The following is a 23,295-nucleotide window of genomic DNA, read 5'->3' on the forward strand; positions in this document are numbered from 1 at the left end:
CAAATTCCCCAATGTTCATGATCAAGATAGTTAAAAACAAGATTTTACGTAAAAATGGAAGAAGGATAAAAAAATCATAAAACGTAAAATTATAACGTAAAAAAAATTATAAAAAATTATAAAAACATAAAAGTGATTGAAATATTGATAAACAGATTTTGATAATAAAAATGTGAAAATACAGTGATAAATCAAAATTTTAACATGAATATTCAAGTTTCATGTAAGGATGTTAGGGTTGAACCCTAAGGAGAAGAAAGAACCAAGAGATAAAAGAAGGAAACAAGTTTTATTATTTCGATAATCCCCAATCTGATACAACTCAGTAACTATATACAAGTATTGTTTATTACTTACAACCCACCGCTATACAACAAGGTGACACCTATAGCCACTAATACAGTTGTCTAACTAATTTATCAACAATTCACTTGAGCTATATAATCCTTTAGCTTAGCAGGATGTAGCTTTACACGTGTAGAAGTCCTACGTGTAACATTCTCCCCTCCTTCACAACTGACCTTGTCCTCAAGGTATAAGGATGGATAATGACATCGGAGGTCCTCTTCTGGTTCCCATGTAGCATCCTCTGGAGCTGCATGTGTCCACTGCACCAGATATTGGTTTTGAGGGTGACCACGCACTTGTACAACTCTCTTTCCAACCACTGCAAGGGGTTCTTGTACCGGCTTATTATCAATAGCAATCGAAGGAAGTGGGGAAGGTGATAATGCTGTTGACCCAACATACGGCTTGAGCAAAGAAATATGAAATACAGGATGAATTTGACTTTCTGTCAGTAAGCTCAGTCGATATGCTACAGGGCTAAATAGGAAAAGGCCCAAAGAATCCTGCAACCAACTTGTGACTTGCCCTTCTAGCAACAAAAACTTGCCTATAAGGATGCAATTTGACCCAGACCATGTCTCCAACTTCAAATTTCCTTTCTCTATGTTGCCTATCTGATTGCACCTTCATACGATTTCTGGCTCGCTCCAAGTGAACCTTTAACCGTGATAACACTTCAGTTCGTTGCTGCAAAAGAGAATCTACTGCCTCCACTTTCAACAGCCCCCTTGGATAATGAGGAATCAACATAGGTGGTTTTCCATAAACAGCTTGGTATGGTGTCATTGCTATGGCTGAATGCACTGAAGAATTGTAATGAAGTTGAGCCCAACAAAGAAAACGCGACCATTGGAGGGGCTGCTCATGACAAAACGCCCTCAAATATTGTTCTAAGTACCTATTGGTGACTTCCGCTTGCCCGTCTGATTGTGGATGATAGGATGACCATGTACGCAAAGTTGTTCCACTTTGTTTGAACAATTGTTTCCAGAATTGACTTACAAATACTATGTCACGATCAGTCGATATGGAGCGTGGAAACCCATAATTCTTAACAACCAATTCACAAAATAATTGAGCAACAACAGCAGTATAAGAACGTGGAAGCTTACCAAAGTATGCAAACTTAGAGAGTCGGTCTACTATCACTAAAATGGTGATATTCCCATGTGAAAGAGGTAGACCCACTATATAATCCATGGTCAACTCCTCAAAAATGCCTTCGGGTACTGGCAAGGGTTGTAATAAGCCAGCTGATTTCTTGGTCTCATATTTCACTTGTTGGGAAATGGAACAACAGCGAACGAATTGTTTCACATCACTTCTCATAGAATCCCAAAAAAAAAATAGCAGATAGGCGTAGGAAACTGCGCAGCACCCCTGCGTGGCCACCAATAGGAGAAGCATGAGCTTCTTGAATGAGTAGAGGAATTAATGTGGACTTAGAGCTTAGCAGGAATCTATTTTGATAGAAGAGAAATCCATCTTTGACCATCAGGTTGCTGACTGTACCAGGCTCTGTTTGAAATTGCTGATGACATTTTAGTAAATAAGGATCTTCAAAAGTCTGCTTCCTAATCTCAGACAACACATCAAAGAGAGGCTCAGTTAGTAATACATTCATAGACCCTCTTTCATGAACTCTGGACAGGGCATCTGCAACCACATTAGTGCTGCCAACTTTATATTCAATATTGAAAGAATACCCCAGTAACTTGCAGAGGTATCTCTGCTGTTCCGTTGTCTGAATTGTTTGCGTAAGTAACTCCTTAATGCTCTTATGGTCTGTTCGGATTGTGAAAGGAAATCCAAGAAGATACTGACGACATCTCTTCACAGCCGATGTAATTGCATAGATTTCTCTCTCGTAAGTTGAAGCATTTGCCATTCTAGTTCCCAATTTCTTGCTAAAGACTGCCAACAGTCTCTCTTGTTGCAACAAAACAGCTTCCACCCCACTGTTGGAAGCATCTGTTTCTACCACAAATGGAAGCTGGAAATTAGGCAAAATTAACACTGGAGTTTCAGACATTACCTTCTTCAACCCAACAAATGCTTGTGCAGCTTCATCAGCCCATTTGAATTCATCTGCAGCCTTTAATAAATCAGTCAAAGGAGCTGCCAACATTGCATATCCTTTAACAAACCTTCGGTAGTATCCAGTCAGCCCCAAAAACCCTCTTAGTTGTTTGATATTCCTCGATTCTGGCCAAGCCATCATGGCCTCAATTTTTTTTGGATCTGCATGGACTCCTTCACTAGACACCACATGCCTGAGATAATCAATAGAAAAGGCTCCAAAAGAACACTTAGAAAGCTTAACAAAAAATTGATGTTTCAATAAACTCTCCAAGGTAATGCTGAGATGCTCTAAACGCTCTTCCAAGGACTTGCTAAACACCAAAATGTCATAAAATAATAATAATAAATTTCCTCAAATATGGCTTGAAGAGGTGATTCATTGCATCTTGAAAGGTTGCCGGAGCATTGGTCAACCCGAAAGGCATGACAAGGAACTCATAATGTCCCTCATGAGTCTGGAATGCTGTCTTTTGAACATCCTTTGGCAACGTCCTTATTTGATGGTACCCAGCCCTTAAATCGAGCTTGGAGAACACTGAAGCACCACCCAATTCATCTAGGAGTTCATCAATTGTTGGAATAGGATATCTGTCACGGATGGTCATAGCATTCAATGCTTTATAATCAATGCACATTCTCCAGGAACCATCTTGTTTCTTGACCAAAAGGACTGGTGAGGAGAATGGACTTTGCGAGTGTTGAATTAACCCAGCTGCAAGCAAACTAGAACTTGTGTCTCAATCTCTGTCTTTTGGAAATGGGCATACCTGTAAGGCTTTACATTAATTGGTTGAGCTTTTTCAATATGATGAATGGCATGATCCAGGCCACGGAAGGGAGGTAATTCACTGGGTATTTGGAAGACTGTTTGGAACCGACACGGTACTTGCCATAATTTCTCTGGTATAGAGGTTCTGATAGCTGCAAGCTCTTGATTTACCACATTTGATGGTTCATTCTCTTGTACTATTGCATAGCAATTAGCATGGTTATCAGAACGGTTCCCTGTTTCAACCATCACATGGGAATTTCCATTCTACATTCCAGTCAGCAAGACTGATGTACCTTGCCAATTAAACTCCATGGACCTCTTCGAATAATCATGAGTGACCCTTCCCAATACCTCTAACCAAGGCATACCCAAAATAACATGTACATCATTTAACTCCAATTCAACACAGAATTTGTGACCTTGCAAATCAATAGGGACATTGAGACATTTTCGGTCTACAATTAAAAATTCCCCATTTCCCAAGAACACCCGCATTCTTCTAACTCTAGTCATAGGCAAATTCAATTCACAAGCCAAATGCCTTTGAATAAAGTTGTGTGTACTACCAGAATCGACAAAAATGGATAACTCAGATCCTGCTATAATCGCAAAGAACATCAGGGAACATCCATTGACATGATCGGCCATGGCATGTAATGCAGCATTCGTGCCTTTCAACATCATAAGTGGTAACATAGGTTCAACTCACGCCTTCTCTGTTGTTCAGCATGAGACATCTTCTTTACTTGTGGAGGTGCTGGTAAGGCCAAAGTAGGTGATGGATTAGGCAGTTGTGGCACAACAACATTTTGACAAACACCTAGTGTAGTTTCAGTTGGCAAGAAGGTTTTGAACATATTCCTCCGCGAAGTAACAGAGAACGATGCTTTAAGTTCCATGTGGTGATCATCGTAAGCAAGGGCAATCTACATTGCTTGATGAAGGGACACCGGAGATCGTAGCTGCACTGCACTTCGGAGTTCTGGTATCAAGCCAGACAAAGAAACTGAGATAAAGCTCATCTCCTAACCTCGATACTTGATTGATGAGGGCTTCAAATTCTCGGATGTAATCACGCAAGGAACCCGTTTGAACAAGCTTTGAAAGAACACCAGTAAGATTGGTGAATGTTGAGGCCCCAAACCTCTGACGCAAGGCTGTAGAAAGATCCCTCCACGAGCGTAATGTGCCACCGTTATACATCCATTGATACCATGCAACAGCCATGCCATCCATGCGTAATCCAGCAAGAGAAACCTTAAATTTGTCCAGAACTTGTTGTAGATGAAAGAACAGCTCTGCTTTAAAGATCCAATTGTTCGGATCTGTGCCATTGAACATTGGAATTTCAAGACGAATTGCTTTAGAAATCTGCCTCAAGTCGTTGAGTTCTTGACGATGACCATTCGGATGTGTCGTCTCAGAAGTCTGATTCAAGATTGGACCACGATGAACCGATTCACACGTTCGAGCATCAATTGCAAGAATGTTGGTGTTAAGCTGTTGTAGTTGCGCCAACATTAATGTCATTTGATGCTGAGACTCATCGAGTCTTGTCTCAACCCGAGTTAGTTGAGTATGGTGATCATCAAGATGACCATCTACATGCTGTTGAAACCCCGAGAATTCTTCGGCAAGGTTCTGTACTCGCATTGTGGAATTCTTGGTATTCATGCAATGAAAGCACCAATGTTAGGGTTGAACCCTAAGGAGAAGAAAGAACCAAGAGATAAAAGAAGGAAACGAGTTTTATTATTTCGATAATCCCAATCTGATACAACTCAATAACTATATACAAGTATTGTTTATTACTTACAACCCACCGCTATACAACAAGGTGACACCTATAGCCACTAATACAGTTGTCTAACTAATTTCTCAACAATTCACTTAACCTATATAATCCTTTAGCTTAGCAGGATGCAGCTTTACACGTGTAGAAGTCCTAAGTGTAAGAAACGACTTCAATCTTTGGAAGTCAAATATGGAGGCATTAGATGACAGATGGCAGTTGCAAATATTGGCTTTTCATGGTTAATGTCACAAAGACAAAAGACCGTGATAAAGTTTAAGCTTTAAACTATGAAATTGATGTTTGAAATAATTTTGTTTTTCATATCCATATAAAAGTATGTGGGATTTATATGAAATCATATAAAAAAGGAGAGATAAAAAAATATTAGTCCCATGCACTTTTATATATGTAGGTTATAAAATTATCTCCTATAATATAAGAAATACTAATACGAGTTAATGCTAATCTGTTAGGATGATAACTTTATGAGTGCATTTTTTTTACTGTTGCTGCAAAGAAATTTTTTTGCAAAAAATTGATTATACTTTGTATTATGGATAGTACATAATTATAATAATAAAGTTTTTTTCTCTTTTCAGACATTTTCGACTGACGTGACGGAAAGAGAAAAAATAATTTTATCATTACATTATATATTACTTGTCGTAGATAGTATAAATCGGTTGCTGCAGAATATTTTTGTTATAGTTAAACGAGAAGTATATTTCGCTAACTTTATATGCAAAATAGACACCCAAGATAGACAGGAATGACTTAGCGTGATTTTGGTAGTTATCTCGAAATTGGATCATACGAACTTAAAAGCGCTATAGTTGTCATTAGATTATGAAAACGAGGAAGAAGCTCGAAACTGAAGGCATGAAATGTAGCATCAAATAAGAGTTTTTTTTTTTTTTTTTTTTTTTTTTTTTTTTTTTTTTTTTTGTTTTTTTTTTTTTTTTTTTTTAAGCCGACGAGACAATATTTTTAACAATCGTCACATTCGCAATGACAAGTCATCGTGAATATAGTTAATTTCTCAAAAGCGTGAAGGAAAGGTCATTGTTGAGAATTTCCATGATTCATGTATCTTAATAATAATAATTAATTTTATTTATGTTTATCCTTAGTAGGCATAGTTTTAGTGATTTGGGTCAGAAGTTTAAAGAGAAAAAACAAAGGTTCGAAATTATTTTTAAGTAAATATTCTTATAATTTATGATTTTTTTTAAATGAAAGGAATAAAATGAGATATTATTGTCTAATCTTTGATAACTCCGTTTCGATTCACAGTTTATAACTCTACCATTCAAAAATGAAAAAACTTATACGTTTCGATTCGCAGTTTATAACTCTATCATTTATTTGAGTGTGCATGATAATTATTCTGTTTCTTGGCATTATTTCTCAAGTAAAATAATTATTTTCTATTTTTGTGTCTTATAACAATTTCTGGAAAAAAAAATATTTTGATAACATATTTTATTTTTATTCGAAGAGTGAGAATTGTGTTTGAAAACACAACAAATAATATAATAAAAAATAATTCCTTTTAGAATAAACATTTTTCGGATCATCACTTTCCTTTTCATATGGTGTGGTGGCAGTGGCGGTGGCGTGGTGATAGCATGATGCTGGTGGTAACGGCAGGAATGGTGGCGATGATAGTGGTGGTGATGTTGGTAGTGGTGGCGTGGTAGTGGCAGTAGTGGCGGCGATGGTGGTGGTGGTGGTGGCTGCGGTGATTGTAGTGGTAGGGGTGGTGACGGCCTATGAAGCACGGACACTGACACGGGACACGACACGACACGTTAATTCTAAAAAATGACATATTTTGACACGTTGGGACACGTTTTGATATTAAATAATATTTTTAATATATATAATATAATTTATATTTAATATATATAACAGTCCATAATAAGTTATATAACCAATCAAATATTCAAATTTCATAACATAAATATAAACAAAAATAATTTTTCCTATCTTGTTAATTTTTCATGTCAAATTTCATAACAGAAAAAATTAATTTATAAATTATTTTTTATTTTTAGTTAATAAAATAAAATTAAGAGTAAAAAAAAACGTGTCCGAACGTGTCCCAGTGTGTCCCAGCGTTGACCACGTGTCAGAAAAAGTTGATTGCGTGTCGGAAAAACGTGTCGGAGCGTGTCAGAGAGTTTACCACGTGTCCCAAAATGTTGATCGCGTGTCGGACGCGTGTCCGAACATGTCGGAGCGTGTCCCTGTCCGACACGCACAATTTCAAAAACAAAGTGTGTCCGTGCTTTGTAGGTGACGGCAGTAACTACGACAATGGTAGTGGTGGTTGGTAGTTGTGGTGGTAGTGGTGGTGGCATGATGATGGTAGTGGTGGTGGTGGTGGGGACAGTGGTTGCGATGATGGTGGTGGTTGGTGACAATGGTGGTGATAGTAGTAATAGATAGTGATTGAAAGAGACAAGTGTTTCTCATTTTGTGCCCGGGAATAAAAAAGCAGAATTTGTTTATTCTTTTTTTCTATTCCCCAGCACAAAACTTAAACCGATTCATCTCGGAAACAAAAAAATAAACTGATTTTACCAAACGAGTTTTCTATCCATTTCTATTCCTGGGAATAGATATTAAAAAAAAATTTGATTCCGGAAAGGTTGTCATACACCTAAAGAAAATAAGCACGACATAAAAAAAAAGGTTAAATGTTTATCACTAAACTCTTCTTCTTTTGTTGGAAAGTTATTATCACTCAATTCTAACAATCTCTTTCTCATTTATTATTACTTTTTATTTGTTCATATACAATTGAAATTTCACATGACCAAATCATGTTAAATAAGATATGTAAAGATTCATTTCCATTCCATTAATATTAATAGAAGTGTCATTTAGGGTGTGTATGACAACTGTTCTGCTTTCTAGCACTGTTTCTGAAAAGAAACAATTCTTTTCTATTTTTGTGCCATGGAACAGTTTCCGAGAAAAAAAGTATTTGATAACGTTTTATTTTTATTCTGAGAATAAGAATTGTGTTTGATAACACAACAAATAATATAATAAAAAATAATTCCTATTAAACATAATTTTTTTCGGATCATCACTTTTCTTTTCATATGATGTGGTGGTGGTGACGGTGACGGCAGTGGTGGTGGTGGTAATAGCATGGTGGTGGCAGTGACAGCAGTGACTGAGACGATAGCGGTGGTGGCATGGTAGTGGCTGCGGAGATGGTGGTGGTGGTTGGTAACAGTGGTGGTAGTAGCGGCAATGACGTGGTGATGGTAGTTGTGATGACATGGTGGTGGTGGCGGTGACGACGGTGGCTGCGGCCTGCGGCAATGATATTGGTGGTTGGTGACGGTGGTAGTGGTGACGTTATGGGGGTGGTAGTGGTGGCGTGGTGATGACGATGATGGTGGTGGTGGTGGCAATGGCGGTGATAGCAGTGGCTGCAATAATGGTGGTGGTGGTGGTGGTTGGTGGCAATGGTAGTGATATGGTGGTCACAATGATGGTAGTGGTAGTGGTGGCAATGTGATAGCAATGGGTGGAGGTGATAGTGATGGTGGCAATGGCATCGTAGTGGTAGTGGTGGTGGTGACGACAATACTGATGGTACGACGATGGCAGCAAAATGGTGGCAGTGATCGTGCCGGGATGATGATGGTGCAGTGATGATGGTGATGGTAGTGGTGGAGAGTGATTGAGAGAGACAAGTGTTTCTAATTTTGTGTCTGGGAGCAAAAAAACAAAAAGAAAATTGATTCTTTTTTTGTTCCCCAGCACAAAATTTAAATTAATTTTATCAAATGAGTTTTCTATCCATTTATGTTCCCAAGAACAAAATTAAAAAAAAGAAAAAAATTGATTCCGAAAAGATTGTGATGCACACTTATAGAGTTATAATGCTGGTCAATTGCTCGGAAAATCCTTGCACACAGTTGCACCAATCCTCTATTTGGACACTAAAGAAAAACAAAAGCAGAAAACATGTTGAAATTTACATTGCACATAAAATTCAATTTTTATTTATTATTTATTTTTGCTTTAATGATATAAATATTATTTTGAAAAGATTGTGATGAACACTCTTATTTTTGCTTTAAGTCTATAAATGTTATTTACGCATTTTATAATCATATTATAGCCTTTTGAAATGATTATGTAACTTATGTAATATTTTGCCTTTTTACTTTCCACTTTATAAAGAAAATATGGTAATGTTTTATCACAAATGTATATTAATTAAGCTACAATATGTCATCATGTAATTTGTGTACGTTGATAAATAATCATGAGACTTTAAATTCTTTTATATTAATTTCCCAAAGAAAAAAATTATTTTTTTATTATTTTGCTTCTCTTAAATAAAAATATTGAATAATTTAAAGAAAATTAAATTAAAAGAAGAAAAGAGTTTATAATTTTTTTATAAATTAGATATTACCATTTAATAAGTACGAGTCATATATATGATTATCTCATAAGGTAGAGAATGATATTAATTTAATACTATAAAAAAACTAACATGAATTTAGTCTCTTAATCTCTTAAAGAAGAAAAGAGTTTATAAATTTTAAAAAATATATATAAATTAGATATTACCATGTAATAAGTATGAGTCATATGATTATCTCAAAAGGGAGAGAATGATATTAATTTAATCCTATTAAAAAACTAACATGAATTTAGTCTCTTAATCTCATAATTTATACAAAAAATATCATTTTGATATTATTTGTATAAATAAAAATTAAATTAATTTTTATTATCTCTCAAAAACTAAAATGATATTAAATTAAGGTAAATAAAAAAATAATTATTGAAATATAATTAATAAATAGAATGTAATACATCATTTTATAAATAATGATATCTTATCAACTCTATATATGTTTTTTACTTTTTTCATCCAATCATGATAATGGAAAAAGAAAAATTGTCTTTCGCATTTATTTGGTACGTGGTTTGGTATGGCCGTATGGGTTAGTTATACTTCTATTTATGCTTTCCTAACATCTTATCTTATGTATGAATAAATATGGCGATAACATTAAATTCACAACATTTATGTGCACAATACTCCTTTTATGGGCCATCGAGTCGAAGTCCAACATTTACACTTGTGTTCAAGGGAATTTTATGGGCAACACGGCATTGTTCATATATATGCGATAGTAGTTGATTTTCTTTTTCTAATTGATCATATCACATATAAGATAAGTAGTACAAAAGTAAAGTAGTATTTTTGTCAATGTTAGATATGATTCATTGTAGATGTAAATAGGTATATTATCAATAAATATGTAAATGTGATATTATTTATTAATTATTTTTAAATTTATATGATAAATGAAAAACCTTTAATCACTGATATAATGTAAAAAAAAAAAATCTTTAGTATTGCGATTAATTAGTTCTACTAATTCGATCATCTTTGCTTTTTTTAATTCAATTCAATATTTGATATGTTATAATATTAATTACTAACATTCTTTGTATTAGAAGGTTAATCTTTTTATTTTGAATAAATATAAAGGAGCTTAAATATTAAACTTATATATATCTTAATTATTGAAACAACAATATTACAATACGTATGAAATCAATTTTTATTTCATCTTAATTGTGAAATTATATATTTTACGATATGTCACTACTATATAAAATGAATTTAAGTTTTGTTTACGGAAAAAAAATGAATTTAAGTTGATATAAAACTTTAAACTATGATTCATCGACATAAATTTAAATAATTTAAAATCATCCTAAAGAACGACATTTATAATGTAAAATTTGTCCTAATTTAATGAACTGATCGACCGTATATATATATATATATATATATATATATATATATATATATATATATATATATATATATATATTTGTACAGATTATAGGAATTAATATTTCTTATATTATATGAGATACTTTTATTTTCTACATACACATAAAAATATGTGGACTTATGCGAAGTCATGTGAGAAGAAGAGAGAAAAAAAGAAAAGATGAGTTTCATATATTTTTATGTGTTTATAAGAGATAAAATTATTTCCTGTAATATAAGAAATATTATCCCTAAATTATATTACATATCAACATTTATGAAAATGATGTGTCGATGGTAGTGAGGGAGGGCAACTAACAGTATATATTCAACATACGGAAGCAATTATTTGATATGCAAAAGTACATGAAATGCATGCAGGGAATGATATACACATATATATATATATATATATATATATATATATATTAATGATTTCATTTTTTCTTTAGGAAGTTAGTAGACGAAAAACTTAATGAAAAGTGAAAATTTTGATGCTAATGTCAATATTTGTAGGTGTAGCATTCTGATTGGTGCAAAAAATTCCAAACATGAACAGTTTGATTTTATTCTGGTGGTGGATTCAATTGTCTTGCACTTTTTGGTAGCTGTATATTAATTGCTTTGTTTGGCACAACTGACCCAGCAATTCCAACACCTGAATGCACTACACGTATTTTCGACAGGTTGGATTGGAGATCGAAGTTGGTATCACACAGAATCGTTTTCATTAAGATCATGGAGGAACCGACATTAATGATTTTGAAATGAAGTTGGAATTCGGTCTGAATTATATAGCCAAGAAAGAAATTTTCCAACAGAAAGCGAGAAAGAGAGATTTATAACCGACATTAATTCACAAAATCTTGCATCAGAAAAACAGAAAGCAGAACCACATTTTATGTGAAACTGGGAAGAAAATAAGAGATTTATTCACAAGAACCAGTAGGAAAGTACACAAGAGATGATTCTCTCTTTCTCTCAAAGTAGTACCAAAAGTAAAGTCAGTCACTATGCTAAAGCTGTAGTTACCTAACTCTAAACTCAAGTTATAACATAATAGTATAAAATTAACCAGAGATCAATTAACTAGAGTTATAATAAAATTAATACATAATATACTTATTACTTCCCCTCAAAATGGACATCTTGGACAACAAAGAAAGGAGAGCAACATGAGGCAATACTTTTGTAAACAAGTTTTCTAGTTGGTCTTGGGATTTGATGGGCGTCAATCGAATCTTTTCAAAAGTCACTTGATCCTTGACGTAGTGGCAATCGATTTCTATATGTTTTGTCCTCTCATGAAATGTTGGATTTGAAGCAATGTGAATTGCAGCCTGATTATCACAAAATAACAAAGTTGGAAAATAGTAGAAAGATCAAGGTCAGTGAGGAGCTAATAAATCGAACTTAGTTTAGCAATATAGTGGCTGCCATAGCCTTGTTTTTGAGCTTCAGCTAAGCTTCTTGGAATAGTAGTATGCTTTTTATCTTTTCAAGAAATTAGAGAATGCCCAAGAAAAACACAAAGCCAGTTACGGACTTCCTTGAGTCAGGACTTCCTCTCCAATCCGCATCACTAAAGGCCAAAAGTTGAAGAGAAAAGGATGAAGGAAAAAATAAACCTTGACCTAGATGACCTTTAAGATACCTGAGAAGATAATGTGCAACCTATATATGTGTTGTTCTAGGCTAAGATACGAACTAACTTAACCTGTGAGCAACATAAGTTAGTCAGGCCTAAAAAGTGTTAGATAGAGAAGCATTGTAATCACGTTTCAGTACTGAGAACAATCTTGGAGAGGATCTCTATATGTGCTATTGAGTTTGGCCTTGGAATCCATAGGGGTAGTAGCTAATTTTGATGCCGAAAATCCAATATCTTCTAGAAGTTATAAAGTATAATGCCTTTGAGACAAAATTATTCCACTCTTAGCTCTTGCAACCTCTAATCCTAGGAAATACTTAAGATTCACTAGATCCATAAGTCTAAACTGAGAATTAAGAAAAAAATTCAAAGTATTTTCACCCCGACAAACCGGACACCTAAACAGTCTGGCTAAGGGGCGACTATTATGGACTCATATCTGAGGCCTACTATTGTTAAGCCCAACAAGGGGTAATCTAAGCATAAATCAGACATAATTAAGCAAAGATATCCATCAAAGATACCAATCTTAGTACGACAACATAATACATGGGCTTTTGCCATTAGCATAAGCACTAAAGGTCTAGCACCCAATATTCACAGGTAAACTCTATAAATAAGAGGTAAAACCTACAGGTACGCACAATCTCTCTTACTGTTATCCTGTCACTGTGCATACATACTCCCTTTTGACAAAGTCGTATATTATTCTCTGTACATAGTTATCTGCTTGACTCAAGAGCATATAATCCATAGATTCCTTAGAGAGGACACTTAGATCCAAAAGTAATATACTAACCCATTCGGCTAGACATCTCTGTCTATTAGACAGAACACGCTGATATTAGTGAGAAGGATATATTAAAATATACAAATACTAACTTCTTTTTTTGGTAAACAAATATTAACGTCATTTATTCAAATATCAGACTTATAATTCTAATTAAATAAAATAAATAAATCTCATGAAGTATACAAATATAAAGAAATATATAAACTAATATTAAGAAATTATCTAAAATGTATTAAGATATTTTAAAATCCAATAATAATATTTTGAAATATTTTTTAAATATTCTAACAACGGCTGTTGTCATATTGGGTAAATTAGTCAAATTCTTATTGCTATCTGGGCTTTGTTAGTAACTCAAGTATCTTCAATTTATATTCTGCTGAAGCAAAGTGTAATCTTTAGTTAAAAAAAAAAAAGTATTTATTTTCTTTTCAATCATAAACAATATATATATATATATATATATATATATATATATATATATATATATATATATATATATATATATATATATATATATATATTGCTGACGGACGAGGTTGAGTGTCTTTCCTTCATTGAGTTACAACTCAAATTGAATTGAATATTATGTAGATTCTTCTTTTTCTTTTTCAAAGCGTTTAACTTTTATGAACTTTTCATTCATAAACAATTATATGTTTAAACTATAATGTGACTCCAATCAAACTCCAGCTCCTGCACAGAAAGCAGTAGACAGATATGTCATCATATATCATAGCTTATAGCTTAAACCTTGAGATTAATTAATGTTAACGCTGTCCCATTTATTAAACAATGATAAAAAAAATTAATTAGCTCAAAAATAATAATTAGTAATTATTAATTTTTTGACTATTTGCATAATGGGGTAATACGCCAAAGAAGCTATATATATTGAATAGCTTGTATTATGTTCGATTCATGAAACTGTCCTAAACCCGTCGTTGCTAAAGTGTCCTTATTATAAGACATAGATCCAAAGAAACTGATTTATTATTTATTGATGACTCTGTTTTAGCTTTTGATTGATTGATGACAATGATTTAAACAAATGCATATTTTTTTCTTATATCAAAGTACTGGATTTTCCTTAGATTTCTGTACGTCAGATTGTCATCCTTGTCCCTATTAAAACCCATTAAAAAAAAAGATGGTTCAATTATATGGTCCACTTTGAAGATGACAACTTACTTTTCCAACCCAGCGATCTAGCATAATCAAAATACAAATAAAACAATCTACTTAAAAAAAATACAAATCAAACAGCGAAAATATTTAAGACAGCATCTAATATTATTATGATCACGAGAAAGACTATTATTGAATGCTTGGACCGTGTAGCTTGAAATTGAAATCTTGCAATATAGTTTGTCTTGCGTATCGTCCTTTTGATTTTGTATGAAAAAACCACTTGATAACTAATATTTATAAAAAAAAATTATTGATTGTATCAAAGTTATTTATAAACTTTCGCTTCTAAATCATGATATTATTAACGGGGAAGAATATTGTAACAATCAAGTTGTGTTACTACCATGTTACTACCAATCAATCTCACTGTTAGATCGATTATGTTGATCCAATGATTATATTTATTTCCATCTTTGTATGGTCATAACTTCCCAAATTTAATACTTTATATTTATTTTCACCTATGAATGATTATGATTTCTCATATTTAATGCTTTCACTTTAAATATAGGAAATCATAACCATACAAAGATGGAAATAAATATAACCGTTGGATCAACATAATCGATCTAACAGTGAGATTGATTGATAGTAACATGGTAGTAACACAACTTAGTTGTTACAATATCCTTCCTTATTATTAATTATAACAATTTCTAAGAAATACGAATTATTATAGATTTTATTTTATTTTTGCATAATTCAAATGCAAACAAAATTAATCATATAAGTTGGAGATATTAGCAGTCGGAATTGGTAAAATAATTATAGTAATACTTGCTTAATTTTTACCATAAAAATAAATTTAATGGCTCCGAATGATGCAAATATTTTTGTTTATTTCTAAAACATGTATATGCAAATAGGTCCGTTGTCTTGAGCTATAATGCTTATAACTTCAAAACAGAGTTAATTAATTTTGTTTTGTTATTTTTTAATATGATGATAACATGTATTACGATGGAAAAGAAAATTTTCATTGAAGAACTTAGCTACAGAAGGTCTATATATATATATATATATATATATATATATATATATATATATATATATATATATATATATATAAGTGAAAGATAATTTCATGAAACGAAGAGAGAAAATCGTAGATTTATAATCACTTATTGAAAAATTTTAAAATTGAGTTTTAATAATTTAATAGTTTATTATGCATATACATGTAATTTATTACAATATTAAACATTTAATTTTTAATCAACTATTATAACTCCAAATATTTTCCCCTAAAGTATATCCGGGAAACTAAATCCTTGCTTTTATTGTTTTCTCTCACTTTTTTATACAATTGCACAGGGGGAAAATATTATTTCTTATTTCTCTCCTTTTTTTTCTCCCTTTAACATAGCATTCGAACAAAGGGTAAGTGCATGTTCATATCGAAAGTGTAGAGAAAGAGATAGTTTTATTTTATTTTAAATTTCACAGGCACTTTAACGCGGTCGGTTCTATATAATGAAAATAAAAATATTCTCTCTGCTTTACACTCTTATTTGTCGTTAGTTATATATATTAAAATATAAATTGGTCGGTACCTTGTCTGCCACCAGAATTTCGCAAAACCGTGGGAGATTGATGTTATTATTACTGAGCCTGATTTCGTTTAACTCACGGCCAATCAACTCTTACGCTTGTTGAAACTGAGAATTATCTTGTCATAATAGGTAGAAATTGTCGAAACTGAGAGAACTATCTTCTCATAATAGGTAAAAATTGTCACGTTGGAATTCTTCCTTCAATGTTAAGTCCAAATTCATTGAGGAGTTTTCTAAAAATTCTAACCCTAGATTCTAACTCCTCTATATATTCATTAGTTGTGGATAGATGCTAGGTTAGAATTAGATAAAATCATTTGAGAGATTTGTGAGCAAAACAGCTTTGTATTTATTTTGAGAGATCTTTGAGTAAAATATTTTTAAGGAAGTTTGATTACATCACCATTGTTAGAAAAGTTGTGTTAACCACCACTTTGGTGAATTTTTATTCTTTGTATCCATTATTTTTATAATGTACGTTTGAATTGGACTAGGTCCTGTGAGTTTTTTACTTTTTTATTGGAGAAGGTTTTTTCACGTTAAAATCTACATGTGTTCTCTTTCTCTCTCTCGTCTTTATATTTTTTGTTTTTTCGTTGCTCTGTCCGACCTGGTGAAGTTCAGGCTAAGTAAGATTGCCGAGATTCGAGATCAATGATCTTGTTGACTGACTTCCGCAAAAGACTTCTATGTCGAGTTGAGGGAACTGAGTTCCCAACACATTAGCCGTTTAAATTCAAATAAATAACCCAAATTTGGAGGATATTTCTTTATAAATTACCTGTATCTTGTCTTTATTTGCACTGACTATTTCAAATTCGAGTCGGGTTGAATTATATGAAAGACAAACTTTTTTCTTGTCAAATTTTAATATAAGTGTAAACTTAGGACTCGAAATTGAGACATTTTACCTAAGTTGAAACAACTCTACATATACTTAGTGGTGTTTTGGAGGATTTTTATCACATTTCTATAAAACTTATTCAGATATTGTCGATGATGATGTTTGGAGGGTGGTTAGAGACGCATTTGCTCAAGGTTGCATTGACCCTTCCATTACCAATTTATTGTTGTTCTCATTCCAAAATAGGACCAACCAAATTAGTTCAAGCATTTTATAATTATTAGTATATGCAATGTTGTGTATAAGTTAATTACAAAAGTTTTGGGTGAATAGATTTTGCTCCTTCTTGAGGAACCTTATTGGGCCTCTTCAAAATAGTTTTGTACCGAGCTATGAAACATAAGTTAATGCAATTATTGCTAGGAAAGTTATGAATTATATGAAAAAATAAAAAATTGAAGCATATATAGTACGTACTATGATATTCTGATAGAATGGATTGGAGGTTTTTGAGATTGAATCTTGATAAACTTTGGTTTTCCTACATAAATTGTGAGGTTAACTCCGTTTCTGTGTAGCTTCTTTCTTTCTATTTTACGAAATGAATCTTGTCTTCTTAGTTTTGCTCCTAAAGGGATTAAGAGAAGGAGACCCATTGTTTCACCTGGGCTCATTACTAATTAGAAGGTGATTCTGGGTGGTTAAACTTTCCATCAAGGTTTCTAGAGGAGGCCCAAGTATTTCACATTTTGGCTCGATAAGAAATAGTTTAGCTTAAAAGTTGGTTCATGTTTAATATAAACCATTTATTTTGCTCCAATCATGTTTCTAAATACTAAACTACTCAGTTCAGCTCGAATTAAATGAACCATATAGTCAACCTAGAAGGAGACACATTCCAAACTCCTATATTCAAGTTTTTTCGAAGTTGTAAATGAGGCCCATATTAGTTGATCCTCAAACTAAAAAATCAAACGAGCCCATTGCCATGTGTCATACAAGATTCAAAAAAATATAAATACCCTCATATTGCCTTTATATAGCTGTTGTACGATCAATAGTTTTACCATGTGGTAATTTAGGTATGTTTTTGAATTTTATTTTTAAAAATTGTTTTTTCTAAAAAATAAAAAAATTTGTTTGATAATTCATGTTTTGTAAAATTAGTTCTAAAAATTATACTTGTTTTTAAGTTTTTAGAATCAAATTTAGAGAATATGTGTATTTGATTGTATTCTATTTTTTTCTGTTATTAAAATTATTTTGTAGAATAGTTAATGAAATAAATACTTTTTTTTAAGTTTAAAATCAAAATAAAAAACAAAAATAACTTAGACATTTTCTCTAAATTTAATTCTAAAAACTAAAAAACAATTATAATTTTTAAAACTATTTTTACAAAACAAGCCTTATCAAATAGGTCTTTTTGTTTTTTTTTCTGAAAATCAAAAAATTATTTTTGAAAATAACATACCCTATATATTTCAGGTGTTTGTGTTTTAATTTTTAATTTTCAATAAAAAAAATAAAAAAACACGCATTTCATTAATTACTCTACAATATAATTTTAAAAGAAAAAAAGTAAAATACAATCGATCATGCCTTATAATTTAGTGCGCTTAGCCTTTAGGTACTGTGTGTGCATTAAGATCAAATACAAATATCATCATCGATAACTTAGATTGGTGCTCTATTCTGGCCCACAATAGAAGCTCCATAATTAAGAATTATAAAATTTAGTAATAAGCAAAATAAATATATAATGTTATTTGAATTAGAGATGGGAGGTCTGGCTTATTATTATATTTATTATATACTCAATACAAATTTTGTTATATTACCATACAACTGTACATACAAGGTATGTTTTGATGATAATAAAGTGACAATAGCAAAAAGAGAACAACATTGATCAAGAGCAAAAAACATCATGCCTATGTGAAGATTAAAGATATCCTCACCAGAAAAAAAAATAAAGATATATGATAAAGTCATACAAAAAGAATGATGAGTCATCAAAGTAGCAAGAACAAGGACAAGCATTAAAGATCAAAAGTAACAAACCATGGATAACATCTAAAAAAGTTCAATATCACAACCAAAGTGAAAAAGGATCAAAACTAACAAAGGACCAATTATTGCCAATCTAACAAATCAAATGCAAAAGTCAAGAGAAGCATCAAGGTCCAAGCACTAAGATAAAAAGTTAAGTCCAAAATCTTATCTAGAATTATATCTCTAGGGCTTAAACTCACATGTAAGAGTATATAGTAGATTGCATTGCATGAGCTCAAAGCTTTTCTTAAAGTAAAAATATTTTTCAAATTGCATAATCCATAACCATTTATATACTTGAATTTTTTTTGAAAAATCCATGGAAAAGATCCTTGACATATTTTATAACTTCAAAACATATTTATCAAGTCAAGATCTTTCATGAAAAGTGGTTAGAAGCAAGCAAAAATATATTTGAGCTTAAAATTTGCTGCATAATTCGATTGTTGTCTTCTGAACAATTTTTCATATCAAATATGTTGGATTTGAATCTTGTGTTCATAAAAATTGTAGATATCTCTTTCATCTTTCCAAAGAGACCAAGATCACATCAATCTGATAAGAATAGCTCAAGTTATATCCAAAATACGAAATAATGTTCTTGCTGTCAAGTTGCAGATGAAAGTAATCGATTACCACGAAAGTAATCGATTACTTACTTGTTGATGAAGTATTTTTTTTTCATGGTAGATGCATTCCTTACATGAGAAGTATACTTAGCATAACAGAAATGCCGAATTAGATCTTATATATTGAATTTTGTCACTGCATATAAGGTTTATTTTACTAGAATATATATGCTTCGAATCCTATAGCATATGAGATTTTCATCCATAAATCACTTGCTTCTTAATGTTATAAATCTCATAAAAACAATGTCACTAGTTTAAAATGTGTTTTGAAGATGGAAAATCCCTTAATAACATTTTAGAAAAAGTTTTCATGAAACTTCATACCATTGAGAATGATTTCATGATTTTGAAATTACTTTTCATCTCTTTAATCTTTTAAAAATAGAAAATAGAAAAAAAAAAGTACACGACCTGCGCTATCAAAGCATTGCACAAACTGCCTCATTAAAAATCTCTTGCCAAGAAAAATCCTTTGGGAAAGAAAATCTTGGCAAAAGAAAATAAAGTACAGTAATAAATCTTCAGGACTCCATCTTTTAAGGATGATCATAATTGATTCACTCCCTTTGATGAAAGTAATCTATTAAGTTATGCATACCTATTTTATATACCAGTTTCTCATATTCGGAAGCTGGTGAGGGATTTAGTCAATAAATCAGTAAGATTGTCACTAGAGTGAACTTGATGAATACCAATTTCTCCATCATTCATTTGTTCAATGCAAGTTGCATTGCACCCCCTAAAAAAAAAAGAGAATGATGGGGTATTATCAATTGTGGGTAAACCACATGAAATATTAATGTGTTATTTTAAACACATTTTTTTACTAGGCTTTGTTTTTACAGGCTTTCATGACATTACAATGCCTCCATAAAGGGATACATATCTAATATGTGATTATCAAAATATTCCACCAATGTAAATCTCTATCTCATAAAAAGATCCTTGAAGATAACCAAAATATGATTAACGTCATTCCAATGTCTTTAGGTAAGAAAGCATTATGTCTAGCTAGGACTTTTACTATAAATACAATACCAAGCCTGTTGCAATTTTTAGGGCATAATAGTGCTCTTATGGTGCTTAAGATAAAGAGGTTTAGGTTCTAATCCTATCTCATTAGCTTCTTTAGGTCTATATGAATCTTTATTCACTTCTAATGAATCATCGAGGCACTTATATAATTATATTGGTGAAATAAAATAACATTTTGGAAGATGCTTGATCTGCAAGCTGAAACAATAATATGTTTGAGACCATACAATGATCTTTACAACTTAATGTTAAAATGTGGTGATTTCCATTCTTTCCTATGTGGGATATGGGGAATCCTTAAGGGATTTTCATATAAGTATCATTGTTAAGTGACCTTGCAGTCACGACGTCCATTAAATGCATCTCAAGATGTATCTTAGCTGCCACACTAATCAAGTAACGAAACATAATAAAATTCATTATGGGAGAATAAGAAACATCATAATTGATGTCGGGCATTGAAAACCTATGTTCTTTCTTAATTTCCTCCTATCATTCGTTCTCGTCTGAATGCTTATGGCATTCTTATAGTCTTGGGTTCTAGATCCAGATTATCTCTTGAGACAACAAGAGCTACTGATAGGGCAAATAAGTTGTTGGCGATAATTATAATTTTATCATATTTTTCTCCCATATCAATATAGTTATTACACATGTCAACATCAACCAAATCTTTGTTGTTTCCCATTAAAACCAGATTTGGCCATTTTGTATTCCCCAAATTGTTATAATTAGCAGCTGCACTTATTTCATTTGGTTCGCTTTCTTCAGGATTAATATTAAATTTATCATTGACATGATAATATTTTTCTTATAAATAGAGGCTAAAGGAACCATTAGTCAATGCTTCAAAATTGAGAGCAATCGAGGAATGAAAAGTCTTGAAAAATTTAGAAAAAACTTTACCAGAGGAGAGGGGGAGAAAAGAAATTGAGAATGAGGAAACTTGATAATAAAAAAAATATAAAAGTGACTGCTGATTTTGAGGATAACTTCTTTCTTTCTTCCTAAAATATAAACTTCATGGAAGTGCTACTTTGTTACCTTATTTGACTTTTTCTTTTCTTCATCTAATCTCTCCCGACGGGATTCCACGTTCCAATTTTTTTTGTTATTTATTTTAGCAATTTATATTTCTATTATATTGGGTTCGCTTTTTCTACAGTCAATGTAGATAACTTATCTACATGTCAATGTAGATAACTTATCTACATTGAGCCCAAAATATTTTGAGGCAGAAATCAAAGTATTTTTGTTATTATATTTATTTTAAGGTTATAATAATTTTTTTTAACCCAAAACGACGTCATTTTGGAGCAAATGTATATATATAAAACATTAAAGCCATATATATATATATATATAGGGGAAGAATCCGTTCATAAACTTTTTTTTCCAAATTTTTGTAAATTACACTATGTATTTCTAGAAGTACATAATGTAACCTAATGTACTTCCGGGAGTACATAATTTATAAATATTGTATATGTGCATATTAACATATACGTAAATATTATTATATACGTATATATTTATTTATTTATATTTTTATAAATTCATTATTTTGATATGTCATGTCTTTAATTTTTATGTGAATTATTACGGTAAACTTTGCACAATAAATTTTATTTGGTAAATTTTATATGATAAAAATTTCTATAACTTGTATTTTTCAAAATTTACTGAATTGACGTGATTGTTGTTATTTTTATTGTGATATCACAAGTAATACAATTCACTTTGCCTATTCTAGCCACCTGTCATCTAAATTCTATTTCTTCCCATTTTTAGTAAAGGAATAAGTATTCCGAGTACCTAAGTACCAAAGATATCCCACCATTTCCAGCATATGTTTTCACAATTTTTCCCTCTTTCACGGACCATATATGCATGTATTTATCCATGGAGCCACTGGCCAGATACTCGCCCTTAGGAATATACAGGATCCCTGGGTGTTGCAACAGAAAGCAATGTATTAAAATGACAAAAATATATATAATATGCTGGAACATTGATGATTACGAAATTCTAAGGCTCTAAGCAACAGAAAATCGTTGATTCCTGCATTAGACCCATGTTTCCTATTAATTAGCAAATGCATATAAATCATCTTCAATTTTGAGCCATTTCCTATCAATAGCGTACATATTTTATCATGGGACAAATGCGTCCATCCATTGTTACATAGCATATGCATGTGTGTTATGCATTCGATTGTAATGCAGGATGATTTAGTTTCTGTACTTTTGGCCATTCAAGTTGTAGAGTACTTTCCCTAGTTCCACATCCCAGAGCTTTATTGTGGAGTCGAAGGAAGCGCTGCTTAAAAGAACAATAATCCAAAGGATAAGGGAATACAAAACATACACTTATTTTATGGTTTCTTTCAAATTTCTCCAACACTGACTATTTTAAGAGTTTTGTTAAGATGTGCCGCTTAAGGCGACAGTTAATGAATATAAATAAGGGTAAGATTATTTGACACCTTATTTAAGGGCCGATTGATCAAGACAGATCAACGGTGTCATATGCTTACAAATAAGAGTCGTTAGATCAAGGCAATATTAACAATTCTCAGATAAGGTGTCAAACTTTTTATTTTACGTTGTCTAATGATCCTGTCCCATAAAAATAACATTTATTATGTATCTTAATTACTTATAAAATGCTTATACTTTTCATTTAATATGAAAGCCTTTACTTAAAACAATAGG

This window comes from Gastrolobium bilobum, unplaced genomic scaffold (genome assembly GCF_033153095.1).
Source record: "Gastrolobium bilobum isolate Gb01-03AN ecotype WA unplaced genomic scaffold, APGP_CSIRO_Gbil_v1 utg41201, whole genome shotgun sequence".
Lineage (NCBI taxonomy): Eukaryota > Viridiplantae > Streptophyta > Magnoliopsida > Fabales > Fabaceae > Gastrolobium > Gastrolobium bilobum.